The 23,296-nt window shown below is 35.5% G+C and overlaps 1 long non-coding RNA gene across 1 annotated transcript in view; it reads left to right on the top strand.

The window, feature by feature from the left end:
• Nucleotides 1–490: 490 nt before the first annotated feature.
• The window catches only part of LOC138703469 (uncharacterized), a 308,973-nt gene continuing 286,167 nt past the window's right edge, over nucleotides 491–23,296 (top strand). Inside the window, exon 1 of the long non-coding RNA XR_011333182.1 lies at nucleotides 491–868. This is a non-coding gene — a long non-coding RNA (uncharacterized lncRNA). The remainder of the gene's footprint in view (nucleotides 869–23,296) is intronic.

Genomic DNA, 23,296 nt, shown 5'->3' with positions numbered 1-23,296 from the left:
ACCGGTATTATTCTTAATCGTTATTCGTCAATCGAATACATTTTGCGCAACACTAATGATAAATATTTCCATGGCGACCGAAGTCGAATGATGTTAGTGTAAGACATCGTTCTACCAAATCCTTTTATTTTTCTATTAATGTAGGTCGAAATGTAAACGTTACGTATCAAAAAGACACAAACATGAGCATAGAATATGACGGAACTTTTAGCAAGATCTCTGTTATAATCATAATTATCTCAATTCAGTAATTATGATGAACTGGCCAGATGATATAATTACCCGCAAAGACGTAAGAATGTACTAGTTAAATATTTTATTAAAATCAGAACAAGGACGCATTTTCGGCCGTGAGTTGCAGTAGTACGTATTACTGTTCCCATTATACCTACAGCATGAGCTTTGTGACCACAGCTGTATCTATGATGTACTCATCACTCTGTGACAGCGGGTTTGTTTCAAGCGGAAGGGCATAGAGGGGATTGTAAACTCCAGCGATGCAAACTAGTTTTGTCATTCTAGTATCTGTTTCGGTCTAGTGCGGATGTCGGCCGTTACTATAGTAGATTTTTTAACATACTAGATTTATCACAAATGTTAACATTAAGCTTGAACAATTATAAGTGTATTAACAGTAATTCGTGTACTACGCGGTTAACTTGAATCTTTTACTGTATAAATCGAGAATATCTACTTTCGTTCTTATCAAAAACTACGTACGTTATTAATCAGAATTTGTACAATATTGAAATAGTAGTCATTTTAGTGGCAGATGTATCGTTAACCCGGAAGTGAAGTGGTTATTTTGTGCGTGGATCCCGTGTAGTGAGCATCATAGCAGACTTTTGTGTTCAAGAGTGCTTCTTGGGTGAGTACAAAGTATAAGTCAGTATTACAAATGTTTAAAATTGACGACATATTGCTTGTAAAATTATTCTTTCTTATGAACAACAAAAGCTGTATAAGAATTCATAATTAACTCGATTCAGTGATTTACTGGGAGCGGAAACCAGTAAGCTAGTAGGCCTAAGAGTAATTAACAATGAGTGGGAAGGAAAAGGAAAGCAATTTTCAATATTACCCTTTATCTATTGACATTTGGTGTATCTAGATTCCGAAGAACGACTATGCACTTTGCGCGTATGGATATATTTACATTGCTTACTCCTGCAGCATTGGATTACACTGATATGAATTTCAAAAACTATTTTCTGCTACAAGAGAAAAAAATTACTGATTTTAGTTAACTGACGAGCTCTGAATCCGAATCTGTATTCATATTTTCTGTATCACGTCAGCCTTTTCTATAATTTTGAAAATAAAAATGGAAAAAAAAAAAAAAAAACTTCAAAATTGGCAGAGTTCATGAGTTAAAAAATACAAATTTAATACAATAATCTAACTTGTATGACTGCTTTTAGGTACTGAAGGTTGTTGAATCCGAGCCTGTATTCAGGTTTTCTCTATCGCTTCAGGTTTTTGTGTAATTTTTGGAAATAAGAACGAGAAACTTCAAAATTTAAACTAGAATTTTAGAAACTTCAAATGAGGTAGGCCTATATCATTTTTAAAAACTTATTTTAACGCCGTAATATAACATTCGAGAGCATAACATTAATTATTAAACCTTAAATTATTAATAAAAATAATAATGTCGCTGGAAACGTTGCGCCGTTTTGTGATTCCGCTCTTTGGCGGCGCACTTCAACACGAAGTAATTTTATTGCACCACTTAACAGATTTCCTTTTCACAAAATAAACACACATGTAAGGCTTATACCTAACAGTTTAAAAGTATGGCATACTAATAAATGTAGAAATGAAGTGATTTTTTAAATAAATAATTTATTATTATTATTATTATTATTATTATTATTATTATTATTATTATTATTATTATCATTATTATTATCATCTAAGGATATACTGTATACTAATTTCAGTATTTAGACATTTTTATGAATTTCGAAAAAAAAAATGCTATTTTTGGAAAATTGGATGCGATGAAACGAAACTACATACGGGTTTTTAACTATCTACAATGGGGAAATGAAAAATATAAACAGTTGCTCTGTAGCAAAATGGTTGCATTCCAGCGAGACCTAACAGTCATAAATTACTACGTTTTCATAGAGCATTCAAATCGATCTGAATGCGCTTACCGTACTGAATATGATCCCCCCGATCCCTGTTGCCATGAAATTTTTGATACGCATTGAGAACTATTTGAATACGGAAAATGAAGTTTCGAAAGTAGATCTAATATTGTTTTTCTGTGAGAAATAAAACACATACAGTCTTACTAATAAACAGTGTATAGATTTTATACGTGACTTATGCAGAGTTGAGACAGAAAACGTTACTAATAAACCGTGAATAAGCTATGGACGTATAAACAGGCTGTAACTATACAATGAGAATTGCTTTGCAGTAGTTATATACACGAAACCCCTTGTTTAAGCGTTGTATATAGAGAAAAAGTGGCCGCCCCTGTAACAGCTGTTCGTATCGACTGTTATTTTATTATGATGGTTACCTTGTAACCACAGAAGAACAAACCAAAGATCATAGAATTATTAGAATAATATTGCTATAGCTTGTATTCTTTGACCAAAATGTAGTGTGGTAATCGATTAGAGCCAGTTGTACTATCGATATTTAACACGCCACACTAGAGCGCTCTACCGGATGCAATAGAAAACCTCAGATATTATATTACCTTTCGTAATGAAGTAATGACGAAACTATGACGTAGCTGTGTAACAGTTACACTATTATACACGACGTATGTAGTGATTATTAGTAAGGAATTTACACAAGACTTATAAACGAGCTACTCATTGTATAAGACAGTTAAACATCTGTATATAGGGTTTTATTAGTAAGACCGATAGTCTATGACTAGAATAAGAGAACGATCGTATTGCACAGGTGATGTAACAGCAGTGTGCTGCGTGTTAGCACAGTCTAATATGTCACAGTCATGAAGCTTGACTTGTGAGGGTGCTACGAACAATAGATTGTGCAGGTCATTTCGCATTGTCTGTAATGAGGCGATAGTAGCGATCCTAGTGGTTAGCAACTGTCTGTGGATGCATATTTACTACGTATTGAGCTTCGTGACTATATACTAGACTGTGGTATACCTATGCTAAACTGCCATCCGCTCGGCAGGAGAATAGGACAGGGAACTTGAACTCAGCTGGTCTGTACAGCTGTCAAAAAAAAAAAAAAAAAAAAAAAAAAAGTGGCCGCACTCGTGAACAGCGAATATTTTCAAAGTCCACTTCGGGTCGCGGCGATGTTACACGATGCATGTGCTTGTACAAGCAGTTCCGTAACTATGAAAGTCTTCCATATCTGCGCCTCGTAGACCAGCGGTAGAGTGCTTGTTTAATGATTCAGAGGTTGTGGGTTCGGGCCTTCTTCAAGTTTTCATTTTATATTTTAATCGTTCTTTAGCGATGTAAATGATATTCAAATTATCATTTATATCCAGTTATCGTTCTTTATGGATATCACGTTATTTATATTTTGTTATCGTTCTTTAGAGATATGAATAAAATTCAAGTCATCATTTGTATTCTGTTATCGTTTTATAACGATATGAATAATAATTATTATTATTGTATCTCCAATGGGGGTTAGCCCTATTTTACATAATATGTTAGGGCTATAGTTTCATACACAAAAACATAAGCATAAAGAGAAATGGAAAAGAAAATTAAATTAGCTTACGCGATGTAAACAAAACATAAACAATCCATAAATTAGGCATTGCGATTGCAAAACAAATATCAGGTATCAATTTGAAACATGCAAAAACATTAATAACACACATACGTAACACTTCTATAACACAAATATGCAGCATTCCGTACCATACATCATTAATTAATACACAATAGTCACACAAAAACAATCAAACTATAATTACGACATTGCGACGACATCAAGCATCCCATGACTGACTCACATACATAACAAATCAAGCATCCGTTACAACACATACACTTCGACATAGTAACCACACATTTAAAAGTTACAATTTTGGCTCCAAGAAGAATAAATAGGACACTGTTACTAATTACTATTCTTCTACAATTTCTTAAATACATCTGTAATAAATCTGTGAAATTCCGACATGAATAATATTCACGTTTTTTATATTCTGTTACCGTTCTTTAGCGATATAAATAATATTAAAGTTATTTATATTCTGTTTTCCTTCATTAGCATTATAAAATAATATTCAAGTTATTTATATTGTTATTGTTCTTTCGCAATATAAATAATCTGTAATTATTATAACACAAATAAACATCTTTCTTTGTAAAATAGATTATTTTATTTAGATAATTAAATACGTATTATATAATATCTTATATTAATTAAACAAACCGATAATTATCATTTATATTGTGTTATCGTTCTTTAGTGATACTGTATAAATAATATTCAAGTTATTTATATTGTAATCGTTCTTTAGCGATATAAATAACATAAATTTAATATTAGGTTTGGAAAAATCCAGTTGCATAATACTGATATTAGTTTTCCTTTTTGTATTTTTACATTATACTATTTTGAACCACAATAAAATGAAAAGGAGTAACGAGGAATTGAACCTGAGACGTTGACATCTAAATTCCGACGTTCGTCCGCTGAGCTAAGAGGGCAAAAGTGTGGAAATATTTCCGGAAAAATTGGCCCAATTACACTCTAAGATTTTCTGGTGATTCGTAGAAGCTAGTCCAGGATGCGGGGGGGGGGGGCAAAGGCTAATTGAGATTTCCCGGTCTCTGATCGGGTCGAACATCCTGATAGAATTAATATTTAAACCTTGCAGTGACTTTCGGTGAAGTCCGGAGGACCCAATTAGTGAAATCCACTCTCCTCATCTCCACGCTTGGGCCCCCTGGAATTTAATAAGATGCGAAAGAGATAGTGGTATGCGGAAAGCAACGGGATGTTACCGCATTTAGGCCTATCCTTCCCAAGAAAAACTGCAAACATGAACAAAGGAAGCTTTTAATAGAAGAAGAAGGATCTTCTGCGGACCTCTGGAAAAATAACTAAGGAAGAGAATAGTGAAGTGCTTTGTATGGAGTGTGGCATTGTATGGGAAGGAACGTGGACATTACGACGAAATGAAGAGAAACGAATTGAAGCATTTGAAATGTGGATGTGGAGTAGAACGGTGCGTGTGAAGTGGACAGACAGAATAAGAAATAAAATTGTGTTTGAAAAAGTGAGTGAAGAAAGAATGATGCTGAAACTGATTAGAAAGAGAAAAAGGAATTGGTTGAGTCTCTGGTTGAAAAGAATAATAGACGACATTAGGATATGTGGATCATATGCGGAGACTAAGAGGAAGGCAGAAAATAGGAAAGATTGGAGATTGCTGGGTTTGCAATGAAAGACCTGCCCATGGACAGAACACTTATGTATGTATGTTCAGAATGCCTGGAATATCGTGTCTAAGAACAGTCGCTACTTGCAAAGACTAGTCGATTCTATGCCCACTCGACTGCAAGATGATAGAGATAAGAGGAAGATAGACTGAATATTGAATTGTGGTTTTTTGTTTTGTTTTTTGAACGCTTAATTGTTTTAATGTTTTAAGGCCGACGCCAGTAAATTTGTTTTGTTTATGCCACGAAAGATATTTTTATTGAGAATAGAATCTTTTTTTCTTTCCATTTGCAGCCACAATATCATAATGATAAAGTCATGGCATAATATATTAATGAACCTGATGTTAATTACTAAAATAATCGTAAAAGAGAAAGGAGCCATTATGTATAGTTTGTCTCTCTCAGAAACAGAGCAAAAAATAACATAAAAAGCACGAGGTTTTAGTCGAACGCAGGGCCTCACGAATAAGAGGCCTGAACGCTACCATTACGCTATCGAATCACAGAGAGATTACTTCAATTATAACTGTAGATATCAGGCAACGTGGTCCAACAACATGTAACATCGTCTGTCTCCGAATTGTAGGGAAGATACCCGAAGGGAACTTTGTTTCAGGAGAGCGGCCACTTTTTCTTTTGACAACTGTACATGTTGTGTGCAGAGTTCGTCAGTTGCATGAATTGTGCTGAACGTTGCCACGTCTCTCACGCCAGAATATTAACAAATTTAAGCATGCATTATTATTTAATTTCACGAAAACGTAATACAACACACAAATATTTATTTAAACTAATATTAACTCTTTGCTAGATATACCTACTGATATAATTGTTTTCATAATTTTACTAACGATATAAGCAGTATAACGCAAATAAAATAAGAGAAGAAATATGTATTTTTTTTGGGAAAACTACAAAGTTTTGACCCTATATTGTATAGACATTTTTTGATCCTGTAGACCGTCCCTGACGACTGTGGAAAAGACGGCACTTACACCACCACTTCACTCCTTCGAGGCTGTTGGAAAGAAGTACCTATGTGAACAGGATAAGTGCCATGACTACATCACTCATTCGTAATTGTAAAGATTTTACGTAAACACAACTCCAGTGTAAATATGACTGTAGAAAGGCCAGTTCCGAAAGCAAATATTCCAAAAATGGGCAGTACATCTCTCGCACGGATGACTGATTTCGAAGTTCTTTGACCAGGTCCCCAGCCTTGATCTCTGTGCCATAGACTCAAGAGACCTTCCCGGCGCATTGCACGCAACCTGAAAAATACATTTCTTGTGTCAGTAATCCAGCATTATTGTGGAACAATAATTCTGGTTATATCAAATGAAACTAGGCAGCCATATGTAGGCCTACTACCTTCGCTTTAAATCGGTCACGAACTATAACACAACGTCGAGAACGCCTAGGGCAAGACCCGATTCCCAACCGGATTTTGATTCTTAGATCGATGGGGAACAGCTCGGCTTGTACCCAACGGGTGTACGCCTGGAAACAGGTTTCGCTTAGTACGGCGCCGTGACATGGACGCGTAACAGTCCGCTTAGCGGTGATTCAATGCGTGAGCTTTCGACAGTAAAATCTCAGAACTAGAGCCCGGATGTTTAGGCATTTGTAACAGTTAAAATAGGCAGGCAAGAAATGCAATAAAAACGTAAAAAATGCACAATAATCTTTGAAAAAGGCACTATAAATTTTAAATAGACATAATATATTTAAAGAGACATAATATATTTTAGCGATAAATTTAAATTATATCAACATAACTCACATTTTACTATTTACTTCGTAGGTGTCATATGTTAACTTATAAAATACTTTTTTTTGTGATTTAATTGTCTTGTTACAAACCTTACATAACAAAACTGTTCCATCGGTTGAAACCACGTGGGCACCAAATTCACTAACGTAAGCTTGAAGTTTACTTTCCAATGGTTTACTCAATTTAGACATTCTAGCTTCTGTCTAGAGGTGGGGAAAAAATAACGTAACAGTTATTTTGGAACCGTTCCTTGTTTGGAACTGTTCCAAAAAGTAACAGCACCTTGGAACACTATGTTCCAAAATAACAGTGTTGCTCTGAGCTAGTACGAAATACTTGCGATTACAAATACTCATTTCACTTTGGAACTACATTATGACAACTCCTGTTCCACAGAACGGAACATGTTTGGTACTATTGAAAGCAGTGACGCCAACTTTTGAAAAATTGTGGGTGGGCTCAAACATTTGACGAGCCTTAAATTAAATAAATCTCAAACCACGATAAATTATTGGGTGGGCTCGGATTCCACGAGCCCATATAAGTTGACGCCACTGTTTGAAAGCAGAATTGGGAATCCTTTCGTCGCACTGAAAAAAATGTTGGAAACTAAAGTAAAAGATAAATAGTAAAGATACGAAGATAGTCTTTAAATAATGTACACATTATCTTGGAACTGATGTTAATTAAGTATAGGATTCTATCAAATAACATAATGCCTGTATTATAGTAACTACATTGTGAATTTTATCAAGGGAGATGAAAATATATAGGTTATGTTTTATTTCCAAATATTTTAGTTTTAGTTTCATCACCATTCTTGAAATTAAACTAAAATCTGTTGAAACATGACTGTATTATTGAAGTTCTTTTGTTAAAAAAAATACAACGGTAAATTTTCATATTTCATTACAATGAGATTATTATTCTTCATGACGGTACATTATTAATACGAATTTTAGCATGGCCGAAGTGATTATAGCTTTTATTTACGCTTTTTTGAGAAATTGAACACTACTGTGACCTTCAGCTAAGCAGAAGAGGAAGAATAGGTTAGGTTTTATTTACCACTGGGATCCATTTCGATTTCGTGACCAATTTACAAATAATTTAAAATTACATTACATTTCCTGCTTCGAACAAACCTGATCTACGAATTCAATTTAGCATTAGAAAAGATTTCATTTCCAGGACTTCACATCTCGACTCATTACGACATCGTACTGAATCACATGGCATACAGGGAAGTATGTGATCATTTAGTGTCCGTACATGTTCCTAAATACCACTGTTACATTACGTACTAGTAGTACGTGGCTCTTCCACTGTTACATTAAATACTCCTGTTACAAAAAATACTTGCTGTTACAAAAAATACTCGATGTTATGGAACTACATTATGAGTCATGACTATAAAATAACGTAACGGCCTGTTCCAAACCATCACTGTTACATTACATACTAGTAGTACTGTACCTGTTATAAATACTTGCTGTTATACGTTACAATATACTCGATGTTATAGAACACGGCTGACTTGATGATACCTTTGCTTTCAAAGATGAAGCGAAGCTAGCATCAAGTCGGCCGTGTATGGAACTACATTATGACAACCGTTGCTGCAGTGTTATCAATTTAGCGACTTTGTCACTATATCTGGCTACTTTTAACAATTTTCAGGGACAAAATCAATACAAACTTTTAATCCTGAACTGGCGTCGTGCATAAATATAACGTAACTGGTTTCGCGGTGTCAATACTGTCAGTATGACTTCTGGACTTTCTCATGGCCCTCGACTTATACTTTTGTCTTTTTTTACCCAAATGTTTGCATAAACTACTTTGACTAAAGGGTTTTAACAAAAATAAATTGTGTCACACGCTTCACAGAATGACAGAACTGAATTTAGGGACTTGACTCTGGAGGAGTTTCGTTCATTCCTGGTGTGTTTTATTTTGGTACAGTTTCCACATTAAATATATAATATAAAAATTAATTTCTGATCCTACAGAATGATCCTATGGTAACAACATGGAGTCATGCCACAAAGGGAAAAACACTGGAGGAGGGATTCGATCCGGTGCTGTGGAGCGAACTTCGGCGTAGGCTATATAATATATGATGGTACTGTTATTTTGGAACTGTTATTTGGAACGTAGTATTTTCATGGAACTGGAACAGTTGGAACTGTTACGAGAAAATAACAACTTTTCCCATCTCTACTTCTGTCACCCGACAATAACTGATTGTTCCTCACTCAAATTTCTTTCTCCTACAATAATAAACACGTGTAGCACAAAATTATAACAGTAAGATTTGAAAATATGAAGGCAAACAATTGACAACTGATTGTTGATATCGTGAAGACGTGACAATTATATTTGTAACTGTGGATTGTCGATCATTATTCATATTACACCAATAGTATTAAAGCACGATTATTATTAGCAGTTAAGCAACGAAATAATTTATTTTTGTTTACTATTGTTAGTGAAGTTAATCACTGTTTCAAATATTTAAATTTCATATCCAATACATTACAATTAATTAGAAAATTGCAAATAAGCAAGACATATTGCTTTAAAATGACAAAAAGGCATTAATTAGTAAGAAATACCTTAAAAAGGCAAAATAGGCAAAATAAAAATTGGCCCTATCACTTTGATTTACTCCAAATCACATTTATATCTATGGAAATGATTATTTATTTCTACTCAGTAAAAAAGGCATTTTGCCAAATATCCGGGCTCTAATTATGACATATATTATATCAAAGATATAATTTATTGGCTTACTTTGTAGTAGCCTAAGTGTTGGAACTGTCTATCATTCTTTTTCGTAGATTCCTATATAGTTCACATTTTTTTAAGTACTTATGAATGCACACTGGATTTCGTCTCTGGTAGGATTGAACCCTTCGAGTTTAATTTTTATTTTTGGCGTTGTTAGGTTGAAAAAAAAATGAAAAGGCGACAATGTTTATATCCCAACGTGAGTTTGAAGTACTGATACACAATTACTAAATATAAGATTATCAGTCAATTAGTCCATTGCGAAATGTACACAGCAAAAATATCCATCATCATTAATGTCCATTATCAGAAATGTCCTCTTCTCTTATTTACTGTACTTACAAATGGCTTTTAAGGAACCCGGAGTTTCATTGCCGCCCTCACATAAGCCCGCTATCGGTCCCTATCCTGAGCAAGATTAATCCATTCTCTACCATCATATCCTACCTCCCTCAAATCCATTTTTATATTATCCTCTCATCTACGTCTCGGCTTCCCGAAAGGTCTTTTCCCTCTGGCCTCTCAACTAACACTCTATATGCATTTTTGGATTCGCCCATACGTGCTACATGCCCTGCTTGTTTCCTTTCCCATAATGCAACAACTAATCTATATGTGAAATTCTATTTTCCTCTAACCTAACTTCCTGTAGTGCTGGAACTTCCAATTTAATTTTCTAATTAACCGTGCAGTTAATCACAAAACATAATACAGGTTTTAGTGTTTAAGTATGAAAAAATGAGGATATATGATTAGTCCTGGCTTTAGATCCTTATAATGAAACTTATACAGAGTGTCTGACTTGAAAGTATCCCGAAAGGTGCCATTTTAACCCCTTCAGACCTGAATTTATATTTAAAAAAATGAAAGAAAAAAACTAGTAACATAATCATTCTGGAGATCCAAAATTCGTAACTCAAGTCTTCACAGAAAATCAAAATTTGGGGACAATTTTGACCCCTGAGGCCCCAAAATTTTAAATTTTATTTTTTAATTCAGGTATAGAAATGTTTCAAAAATAATATTCTCCATTTCTATCACATTGAATTTTTCAAGATATTTAAAAGTATGGAAGACATTCCAAAAAAAGAAAAAAAGAAACAATGTACATTATAATATACATCAGGCCTGAAGGGGTTAAATTAACTAGACGGAAGTGAAATATTTATGTCCTACTTATGTGTATGAGAAGTGGTCTCCTTAGATGTTCAAACGGAATTGAATGCGACGCTCTATATTCCTGAAGGTGACAGCTAGAATATGAGGAGACACCGCCTGAATCTCGCGCCAGACGCTCTCCCGTAAATCCTCGAGCGTACACTTAGCGGCAAAAAGAATGGGCCGACTCTTGGTCGACAGAAATGCTAAGTCCTATCGCGCGGTTCACTCGTGTAAACGTAACGCACTGCAAGGCATTGCTGTGGTGTCTCTTCATTGAAAGTCCTCAGTCTATAATGTAGTGAACCGCACGAGCAGCGTGTGGTCCAGTGGTAAGAAGTCTGACATCTGTACCAGAGGTTGTGAGTTCGCTTCCCGGTACGGTAAAATTATTATTTTTTTTATTTTAACTTTTACTTAATTTATTAGTTTAAATGTGAAATGGCATTTGTTAACAAACTTCGTTATGCCTGGCTTGTAAAAATATTATTGCCCATCACCTGTGGGCTATTAATAGGTGAGATCTGGCCTGTATAAACAAAAACACTTTTTTCACATCCTAAAAAACCGGACGCATATCAAACACAAATAAATAATTAAATTAACAAAACCAAACAATTTTTTAATATATTAACAAAACAAGGCCTATGGTGGGGACTAGTATCTCGTCCACAAACAACCCTATTAGGACCTTTACGAATATGAATATATCCAAGAACCTTACGCTCTAATAGGGTTAAAAAAGCAACACCAACCATAACAAAAATAACCAACAATTCAATATAATGATAAATTTATTATACTTGTTGATGGGTCAAATACGTCAACAACTGCCCTCATTCTGCGCGGCATGGAGTCCACAAGATTATGGAACAGGTCTAAATTCTTGGCCATCTCCTCCCATGCATCTAGAACTCTGTCCCACAATTCCTCAGGTGTCCGAACGGGTGGTTGTTCTGCCCAATTAGAGCGTAAGATCCTTTTGACTGCAGCCCACAAATTTTGAATCGGATTCATATCTGGTGATTTTGGAGGCCAGTTGACTGGGTCGACATCACGCCTCCTCGTAAACCACCTTTAAATCCGGTTGGCGGTGTGTATCGGATGATTATCCTGCTGGAAGAAAAGTGTTCCTTTTGGATATTGTTTTCGGGCGGAAGGGATCATTACATTTGCCAAAATGTGTTCGTAGACTTCTGCCGTAAACCGCCCGTGGATGCGTCCAGAAGTCCTGCCCCATCGTATGACATCCACCCCTAACACGCCACCCTCACGCAAACCGACTTGTTAATAATTCGTCTCACGAAGCGTTCATCGTATCGGTGGCCATTCATGCAATAAATTAGGGCAGTACTATCGTTGCTATTGGAGTCAATTACCTGGTCGGAGAAAATGACATTTCTCCAATCGAAGTCCTGTAGGAGAGTAGCATACGCAGAATAACCTATGCGAACCAGGGCAATGAGTTATTGTTTCTGTGCCATCTTCAAGCGTAATGACGAGACAGAACGTTATATTAACAGATAGCAGTATTGCTTGAAAGAGGGAGGGAGGTTTATTATTTATTAGAGTTTGGGCATATTCTAAGATATATCGCCACATAATTATAGCTTTGCGAGACGCATATGATGGAAAATTTGTAATAAAAAAAGAAGATTTAAGGGAGATTCGAACCTTGAGCTACTACTAACATGCTTGTTCAATAGACCAATGCCGTAACAACTTACGCTACTGTGACAATTAATGTTGGTTCGGCATAATACGTAGTTTTCCTGTTCATATTCGCTCCGGTTGATTTTGTATTTACCAATTTTATTATTATTTCACTCTTCAAGGGCCCTGGTGTATCTAGAATCAACCCGCCATTCGATTTTATTACATATTTTAGTCTCTTAAACAAAATACAGCAAATTTAAGTGGTTTAATTATGTGTTACCTCGTGAACTATGGCTTTGACGAGACGATCATGCGCAATGTTATGTCTCTCGAACTTAGAAATTGTCGGCCGGCCCATTCTTTTTGCCGCTAAGTGTACACAAGCCCTTTGAGATGATCCCACAGAAAAAAGGCAAGGTCTGGTGAGGTCAAATCGGGTGACCCTTTTAAATGATTGAAAGGAAAGAACGATTGAATCTCAATCATACTTCGTTTAATTCCACAGTGTTGCCGTGTTCTCTTAAAAATGGAGGACTACTGGGCAGAGTGTTAAAATGTCAACGAAGTCCTCAAAATTTTACAAAAATTAGATTAGAAAATCGGGGATACCTTCGAAAGGGACACGGTAGCCTACTTATTTAAAAATTGCATGAAAAGCAATACAGACATACCTGTGATTGAAGAGTCCACGGTAAGGACTTCCTTTAGTTGTGGCAAATCCTACGAAAGCAGGGATGAATGCATTTGGAATTAATGCAATGCTACAATTAATTGCTCCCAGTGTAGAAATCAGTGGTTGACTTGAAGAGAGGTGAGCCATTTTCTCGTCTTCGCAGAGCCTTTGCATTCCTTCCATATCGCTGAGCGGTTGACTGTTGTGTTGTGGAGCCAAGAATTTGGCGTAGATTTGCCTCAGCGTCTTTATGGAGGAGTTCTGAGAACGTAAACATGAGTATAACATAACCAATATCATGCAAGATGAAAAAGCGAGCTTGTTAAAACTAAACCTACTTTTAAAAGCTCATCAGTACAAGAAAGAAGTTGAAGTTTTGTGCATAGAATTTTTATTTGTGCGACATCCATTAAGGGGAGTCTGTACACCGAATTTTGAAAAAAAAAAAATGAAATTTTGGTTTTTATCGTTTTTCAGTAGTTTAATATGTGTAAAATGATATTTTATTTCTTCTAATTGTTAGCTTTTGGCCGTACCTTCAGCAAAACTATTGTAGTAATTCTTAATGCAAAAAATGTTGTCAATGAATTTTTTTTTTTGCCAACCGCTCAGTGGAATTTTAAATTCATTTTACCGACTCTATACATAAAAGTATGTTACATATGCCCTATTTTCTCTACATTTGTCTCTTTTATCATTTCTGAGGAAAGTGCTCCCAGAATTGAGGAATTTAACATTGCAAGATATGGAAATTTGACACCATTTTTCTGCACTTATTTTTGTGACATTGGTGCACTTTTCTCAGAAAGTATCGTACCCAGAAGGCTGAAATTAATATGCAATATCAATGCTATGGCATTTTACACAATAGGTTAAAAAATTGTTTATTTCTATCTCCAGCAAAAATAAAAAATAATTTGTAGTAATTCTTAATGCAAAAAGTACTATGAATGATGTTTTTTTTTGCCAACCGCTCAGTGGAATTTTAAATTGATTTAACCGGTTGTATATACAGGGACATCATTTTATTTTTACTAACATTTTTAATATTAATCTGGCTACACCTTTCTATTAACGATTGAAACAGGAAACACCGTTTGCTACCCCTTCCACGACTGGAGTTCGATGATACTGGCGTAAAATACAAACCACTTTACTAGGTATAGGAGGGAAGAAAAGTAGTTCATCCATTTACGTAAACTAGGAAATATCGCAATTTTAAGCTTGATAATTTTCATTAGGTTTTTGTTTAATCAAAATACAGTACTCTATTAACACTTATGGCCAGTTTTTCCAAGTAATGTTTAATTTGGCTTAACAAATGTTAAATTAACAGCTGGTTTATTTTTAACGTTTTGTTAAGATGTTTTCCATTTTTCCAACATAATTTTGTTTAAAATAACCAACACTTAACTTTAACTGTCGTTAATACTATTCTAACTACTCATCAGCAGTTGGTAATGATTTTGCATATATAAGACAACTTCTTATTGGCTGATATTATTATTTAAATTCTGTACTGTAGAGTAAGTCATGAAACATGTGTAAAATCGTAACCTGTTAAAAATAGCCATGATTCATACAGTACAGAGGGTTGATAAATGAAAGTTGCATTGACTACTATTGAATAATAATTATTATTATTATTATAAGTACAGTTATATTTTATAATACTAAATATGAATTTCTGTTTAGAAAAATCTCAGCATTATGACCACCAGGTGACAATAATTACACGAATGTGTGTGTAGTCAACTGTACACAAAACCCCGAGGAGAATTCCGTATCATATAAAATTCTCTAATTCAGGTCCATGTATAAATTATATGTAATTTCGTCCTAAAGAAGCAATTGCTGCTGAAACATTATTTACTCACTGCGTATTTTGAAGCACTATTGACATCGGCTATAGTTGAAGAGCCAGTAACATAGAATCTAGAGTTAATAGTAGCTAGTGAATTTGGAACAAATGGCCTATTTCTGTTTGTAGGATATTCAAATCTGACTTCAATTTCTTGCCACGTTGAGATCGCACATTTCCTCAATATTAAATGGATAATAGCTCAGCATCGAAATAAGTGTCAGTATGATAATCAGTTGACTTATAAAGATTATCTTCCCTATATTAATATTCCAAAATATCTTTTAAATTATATATTACCAGTCTTATGGCCGGTTTCACAAAGCTTCATTAAGGCTTTAATGATTCATTAATGTATTTACTGGTTCATTAAATCATTTTTATATCTCACCAAGCATCTTTAGCTAACGAACCAGTAAAACTATCATTAAATTTAGTGATAGAAATTTCCGTCTTTAAATTTTTAATTATTCATTAGTTGCAATATAAAATGGCGGAACGTTTCGACGCAGAATTGTTATACCTGGAACTGCTCGAAAATTAAGAGTCAAATGGAGATAATGTTAACCATTTAAAAACCGATCATTTTGAAAATTTGAATGACACAAAAATTGACAAAAGATACCGAGTCGCGAAGATCGTGGTACCGGTACTCAAAATTTTAGAAGAAACTGATCATAGGTTAGAATATCATAAAAACGGCTTAGACAAAGTTGAAACTAGTCAACTAGGTAACATACAACTGAGTTTTATTTTAAGACATGAAAGTGATTATTATAACCACATACCGGTACCTAAGAAATATTAGTAAATTACTACATAATGTGTATCAAAGATAACAAAACTTAATTGGTATAATATTAACTTTCATTTATTAGAATTATATTATAGCTAGCGATAAGATACGTTTGCACTGGCTTTAAAACAGAAGCGAAAGAGCTGGATTCTTGGAATTTATAATCGTTTTCTTTCCGATGGAAATTTAATTTTCCAGCAGAATAATCACCCCGCGCACACCGCCATATACGTTCAAAGACGGCTCACGGAAAAGCATGAAAAAGAGGAGGATTGACAAATATCGAGACATCCCACCTCAAAATCCAGATCAGTTCTGGGATCAAGTTGTGGCTACCTGGGAAGATTTCGCTAAGGACCAGAACTATTTCCGCGATCTGGTGGACTCAATGCCCCGAAAATGCCAGGCAGTGATAGACGCCGGTGGCATATGGACAATGTATTAGATCCACATGTGTATTTCTTTTATTTTTCTTTAATTTGTTTGTTTATCTTTCTTTTATTTCGGGAAGAAAATTGATCTCCCAAGAGTTTTTTTAAATTCTCCTAGTGGAGCCAGAGTTGCGAAATAATTCGTTCCACTACACAAAATTAAAAAAATGAAGAAAGGTAACGTGTATAAAAATTAGTTACGTTAATTAAAAAAAAAAGAAGTTATCACCGAGAATCAAACACGGGCCCTTGGGATGGCAAGCCAACTCGCTACTGACTGCGCTATCAGAGAGTCTTGACGTAGTCAGCGCGACGAGTTACATATATGAGCTCGGCTTGAAGTCTACGGAGACAGCGCACATAATCGTACTCGTGTAAATATTTTAATCTTCAGTACTAGTTAATGTTTCATTTGGACTGATTTACTGAAGCTTGGTGAAACCGGCCCTTACTCTAAACATTCCTCAAAGAGAAACATAACATGTTATTTTCACAACTTTTGTCTGAACAGCTGTGGTGTTATCCGCCATGTTTAACTGTTTGTTAAATGAGTTAACGGCCTGAAATCCTACATTTAAAGTTAACAAACGGTTAAGAAGCTGTTAAGCCAAACTGGTGTTGAACAAATGGAAAAACTGTATTTAACAAACTGTTGAAGGTTTAACAGTCGTTAAGTGTTCTAACAATACTTGGACAAACCGGCCATTAGTGTTTTTACTCACGAATTGAGCTATCCATTCGGACGTATTAATTATGCAATGTATATTGTACTGTTACAGTCTAATAGCGTACAATATAGAGAATGAAGTTAAATTGAAAAATAATCATAATATGGATATTTAAACATATTTTTTAAAATGGTGGCCGTTCAATTCGATACAGACTTCAGTTCTTTTGTGCATATTATCACACTATAGACTATAATTACCAGTTTCGTCCTTCATACGACTAACTCATGTTGAAATAATTCTGTACCTATTCTATAAAAGAGTACCTTATGTACTGTAAATTCAATCTTCACTTCTGCCCGATCCGAAAAGATAAAATTACTCAGAAATGCTATCTACTGTCCGTTCAAATGGTTTTGTCGCAGGGTCGTAGAAAGGGGGGGGATCACGTGACAGTTAATTACTTAACGAGGCCTTTTATTTAAGTTATTTTAAACAGTTGTATAATATTACGTAAACGTCCAATTCCTAACAGAAATTAATGTTTTCAGAAAAAAGCTAAGACAGCCCAGCTTTTACAGAGGGGCGAGCAGAAGCAGTTGGGGGAAATCGGGATGCGACGTAGGCAAACGGACGACAGTACCTTTGCGAAAATGATTCAATATTGAAAGCTTTTTCGTCACTGGAAAACGCGAACATATTTCTGGAACGTACTATACTCACTCAGTACTGCTTACGCTCCCTCGGCTCTGTGCCGTGAACGGTTGGAAGTTTACTAGTAGAAGGGGTGGGAATGAAGTACATTCAAAAACTCAGGTACAATAAAAATTGAAGTAAAAATAAAATGAGGTCCCTGTATAAAGGTATGTTATATGTTATATATACCCTATTTTTTTCTACATTTGTATCTTTTATAACTTCTGAGAACAGTGCACTCGAAATTGAGAAATTTAACATTGTGAGATGTGGAAGTATAGTCTCTCCTTAAATGAGGAAAGTGTCGGAGAAAATCGTTTTTACATGGTATTGGTATTTTGCTAGTGTTGGTTTCTTGCTTTGATGCAGGTTTTCGCAACCACCACTTTTACTACCACTTTCAATACATCCTTTGAATCGAATCGAAATTTAATAATTATTTTTCCAATAGCATTTCAATAAATTCTTCCTGAGCAGCGATTCGTTCAACATCTGCAGTACTACTACTGCGTTCAGTCCAGCGAGGCGTGGCAATTGCTCTGCACCGAGCTGATGTTCGGAATTCTCACTCGTTTCTCGTGCGCGCGCATCTAGACTATCTCCCACATCCTCTGCGACACTGACGAAAGTAGGTGATGCAATTTTGTTATTATTACAGTAGGTAATTACTACCTCATTGATTTCTTCGTTCCCAGTTATCTGCGCCTTCTTTTTCATTCCACCATTTGCTTTTACCACACTTAAACCTCCACCGAGAGCTTATCTTTTTCCTTTGGTTCAGTGACTAATTTTTCCATTCAGCAACAGTGTTACACAGTACTTCCCCGTGATTTTTGACGAGGACTTATTGTATTGTTTGGACAATTAATAACTTTTTTTTATGAATTGGAAGCTTTTTATCTAGGGTGACCAGACGCCCTCTTTTGCACGGACATGTCCTCCTTTTTTTAGGCCTTTGTTCGAAATCCGGGCGGATTTTTTAAAAATCAAGAAATGTCCTCCTTTTCGTAACTTGTATGCCTGATGTTTTGAAATTACGTGATTTGACGCTTTTTTAAAAGTAATTTGCCTGTAGTTGGGAGCAGCATCGACGGAATATACTGTTTGCCAACGATCATAACTGTCTTTGCTCCTCTTTGTTATGATCGTTGTTCACAGGTAGCTAGTAAATCGAGAGATCGAGGTGCGAATATAAATCTAAATAGATATTTTCTGTTCTCTTTAATAATTATAGTTCCTTTGAGTTTCGTATGTAGGTACCTAACTGTAAAATCATTATTATTATTATTATTATTATTATTATTATAATTATTATTATTATTATTATAATTATTATTATTATTATTATTATTATTATTAAGTTTTTTCGTAATTATTTTGTAATAAAATAGATATTAACATACTTTTAAGCTTGATATACTGTAAATATTTTGTAATAAAATAGATATTGGCGTAATTTAAAGTATAATACAGGTCCAAGCCTAAATCTACATATTTTCTGTCCTCTTTTTTTCGAACAATGTACTCCTTTTTGAAGCTTTGTGTCCTCTTTTTTGTCGATGTGAAACTAGTCACCCTATTTTATCCCCCCCCGCTCTCTCTCGTCTCTCTCTCTCTCTCTCTCTCTCTCTCTCTCTCCCTCTCCGTTAGCACAGTGCATGTTGTATTGGGTCTGTTTGTTTATACTGGGGACAGAACATCTAGAAGCTTGGAGACGGTTACTTTTACTGTCCGACCACCCCCTCCTCCCGCACTAGCAGGTATACGGTACCATTCAGCTGCACTGAACAGACGTTATTGTATTGTGAGAGAACAGCTGGATCAGTGAAAGTAGATGGTCAACGTTTTCAGTTTGTAGTGCCACGAACAATTCTGCTGTGTGTGGGTTCTTCTGTAGTGACGTCACTGAAGCCTCTAGTTGTTCTGTCCCCGGTATACGCATCCAGTTATCCTGTGGTGTGTAGGCCTGTACTGGATTGCTATGCGACCTCCTGTTACTGGCACGCGACTGGAATGTGAAACGCTATGGTAAATGCATCACAAACTATACGACTGAGAGTCCGAAATGGCGAGGCCTAGTCATATATAATGTTCCGTCATGTTGGTAACATTGTGTACTTGATTGTAATTGTAACGGTTGGTTTAACAGCTCCACACCAGTTCTGCAGTTTAACCAAAATAAAAATTCATTAAATAATACACGAATAAGAAAATCAATTAATTAATAAAGAACAGAGAGGCAGTCAGAGAAACATACAGTATTGTAATGAAAGAAAATGTAAGACGATGTGTAGAGAAAATCAAGATGTGCCGTTGTGTTACCTTGAAGTAGTGAAGCTCGACGGTATTTTTGACGACGCTCAGCTTGTAGGTGCCGTCGTCATAGAAGCCCTGGAAGTCTGTGAAGGGCAGCGTAGGGTTTCTCAACGTCAGGTACGAGGTGAAGGAGGCGGAGTAGATGGCCACCAGGACCAGCGCTGTGAGGTGCGCCGTCAGAAATACGATGCGCAGCGGAGAGGTCTTGGAAGGAGAGCCGATGCCTGGACAAAGGTTACAGCAATGACATCGATATAGTAGGGCAGATGACTTTTTCAAGTAGTAAAAAAAAAGTCATTGTCACTTTTATAGTAAATTCGTCTATTAATGTAATTTCCCGCGCTTATTACATACTACATTTCAACTGCACTATTTAACTGCAAAGGAATGAGACTATTTCACTTATGTTACATCATTCTATTTTCTACCAATATTAGTAAAGATTGCCTGAGATATGAACCAATCACAGCATGATTCTTCAGGAAATTATTGCAGCTTCAGGTTCATCTTTATTTTTTCTCTCTCTTACTATTATTTATACTCATTTTTAACATCTTTGGTCATATCGCGAGTTAATCTTCTGTGTGAAATCCGAAGGCCTGTGTACTATTGTTGAGACTGGTTCTATTGTTGTGAACTAGATGGCGACTGTATATGTATTACTGATTTGTTATGAATATGATTTCGGTGATGAATGAGGCCGGTGATATTCAGGGATGTTGTGGCCCGAATTTCCTGGCACTTGCCTTAAGGTTGAGGGAAAACCCTGAAAAACCTCAACCAGGAAATTCAACCCCACCGGGAATCGAATCCGGGCCCTCTGCGTAAGAGACCAGCATGCTGACCCCTACGCCACAGAGGTGGTCACATCATCTTTATTGTCTTCGACTTTACCAGCTCCAGCTTTTCCTGTTCATTGGACAGGCGTAACTAAGATTCAATGTGCACTGCAACACGATGATAATGCTGGGCATTACAAATCATTTTGGCCAAGCGTCAAATGATAAAATTGATTCAATAATTCAGGGGGAAAAAAAAAAAAAAAAAAAAAAAAAAAAAAAAAAAAAAAAAAAAAAAAAATATGCGTGGAGACGGTTTCAACAGTTTTTTCAAGTGCATTGTTAAAGGTATCCTACAATCAAAACTCAGCTCCTCGTGACGCTCATGCTCTACCCCTCTAACCTTCCCCCCTGCAGTAGGCGTGAGAGCATGCTGGGAACGGGAGCATACGTCATCTGCGCGAGACAGACACGGCCGCTGGTTTCTGCGCACTGAGTTTTCCTTGTCGGATGCCTATATAAACTGAAAAGAGAAACATCAACTCTCGTCCACACATGTGGAGTAACGGTTAGCGCGTCTGGCCGCGAAACCAGGTAGCCCGGGTTCGATTCCTGGTCGGGGCAAGTTACCTGGTTGAGGTTTTTTTCGGGGTTTTCCCTCATTTAAAAATAGACTTAAGGACTTTACTAATAGACGATAATTATACACAGTATGTAAAGGATGTAAATGATATTTTGTTATTGAAGTGTTGTATCAGTGAAGAATTATGTTGTGTCAGTGAAGTGTGTTGTGTCAGTGAAACGTGTTCCTGTCAGGGAAGCTTTATAGTTTATAGTGGCAGTGCAAAGTATTTGAACAGTGAAATGTTTTTGAAGTGTTAGTGAAATCAGGATAGAATCAGTGAAATGTGTCGTAGTTCCAGTGCAGTGAGTGAGTTGACAGCGAAATGAAAATCAAATTTCAATCCGAAAAATCTTGACATATTCTTCAATTAATCATGTAGGATGAATGTTAGCAGCTATAAATATTAGTTTAAAGACATTTAAAACACTACACTTTCACTGTAGAAATAAAGTAAACTTTTATAAATACTTAAAGATTAAATAAATCTCATGTGGAAAGGTACTTGTGCAGATATGAACATATCATACTCGTGGGTTTTATTTCGAACTTAGATTTAAGATACAAATTAGATTTATTTTAAATGTTATTTTAAGTGATCCTGCTTCATTTAATTTAGGATATTCCCTATTATTATTATTATTATTATTATTATTATTATTATTATTATTATTATTATTATTATTATTATCATTATTATAAATTATTGTTAGTATTAATTATTTGTATTAATTATTGGTATTATTATTAAGTGAATTTTTAATTAACAAGTTTATTACTGTCAGTATTGAGTGTAATTAGTTACCACTGCCATCGGGTATATACCCATTGCAGTGTGAATAAATACATACAAAACCCAATGTGAGCAAATGCTGGGTAACTTTCGGTGTTGGACCCCGGATTCATTTCACCGGCATTATCACCTTCATCTCATTCAGACGCTAAATAACCAGAGATGTTGATAAAGCGTCGTAAAATAACCTACTAAAAAAAACGCATCAACTCAATCTGTTGCAAACATTTTAAGTGGTTGGATTATTATCTTATTAACATGAGTAAATCAAATGGGGATTATTATAAAGATTATATTGTGAAAACCAAAGTCGCCACTGTGGTCTAATGGCTAGAGCACTGGTCTTATAATCCTGTGAACCCGGGTTCGATCCCAGGCGTACTCTCGATTCATAACTTATGTTGGGCAAGCCCGTGGTTCAAGTAACACAGGGCCTTTCTCCGGGACCTCCAGTTTCCCTGTGGCATCCCAACAAATCTCTTGACCATCGCATCTCTTCGCGGATGTAGCGTAGACAAGCCTCCTATGGCGCACCTTGGGCAACGGCTGTCGATAAGTTGGTCTACACAACTGGCTTCATATGGGTGAATGACGAAAAGTAAAAAACCCGCCATTAGAAGAAAAAAGAAATCGTGAAAACCATGTGGAATGTGACTGCAAAAGTAATAAAGGAGAAATATTTTAGGGAAATATAAAGGAAATTTTAACTGTTTGCAGATGAAGAATTTAAATGCACTAGATATGCAAGAAACGCAAATATAAAGCAATAAAGAACGTGCCAGAGGAAAAAAATTCAGTGCAGTAATAATAAAATCAAATGAATATCAGTTGAAGATTGATTTGTTTGATGAATAGGCCTA

Source organism: Periplaneta americana, chromosome 7 (assembly GCF_040183065.1).
Source record: "Periplaneta americana isolate PAMFEO1 chromosome 7, P.americana_PAMFEO1_priV1, whole genome shotgun sequence".
Taxonomy (NCBI): Eukaryota; Metazoa; Arthropoda; class Insecta; order Blattodea; family Blattidae; genus Periplaneta; species Periplaneta americana.
This window is presented reverse-complemented; position numbering and strand designations above follow the sequence as displayed.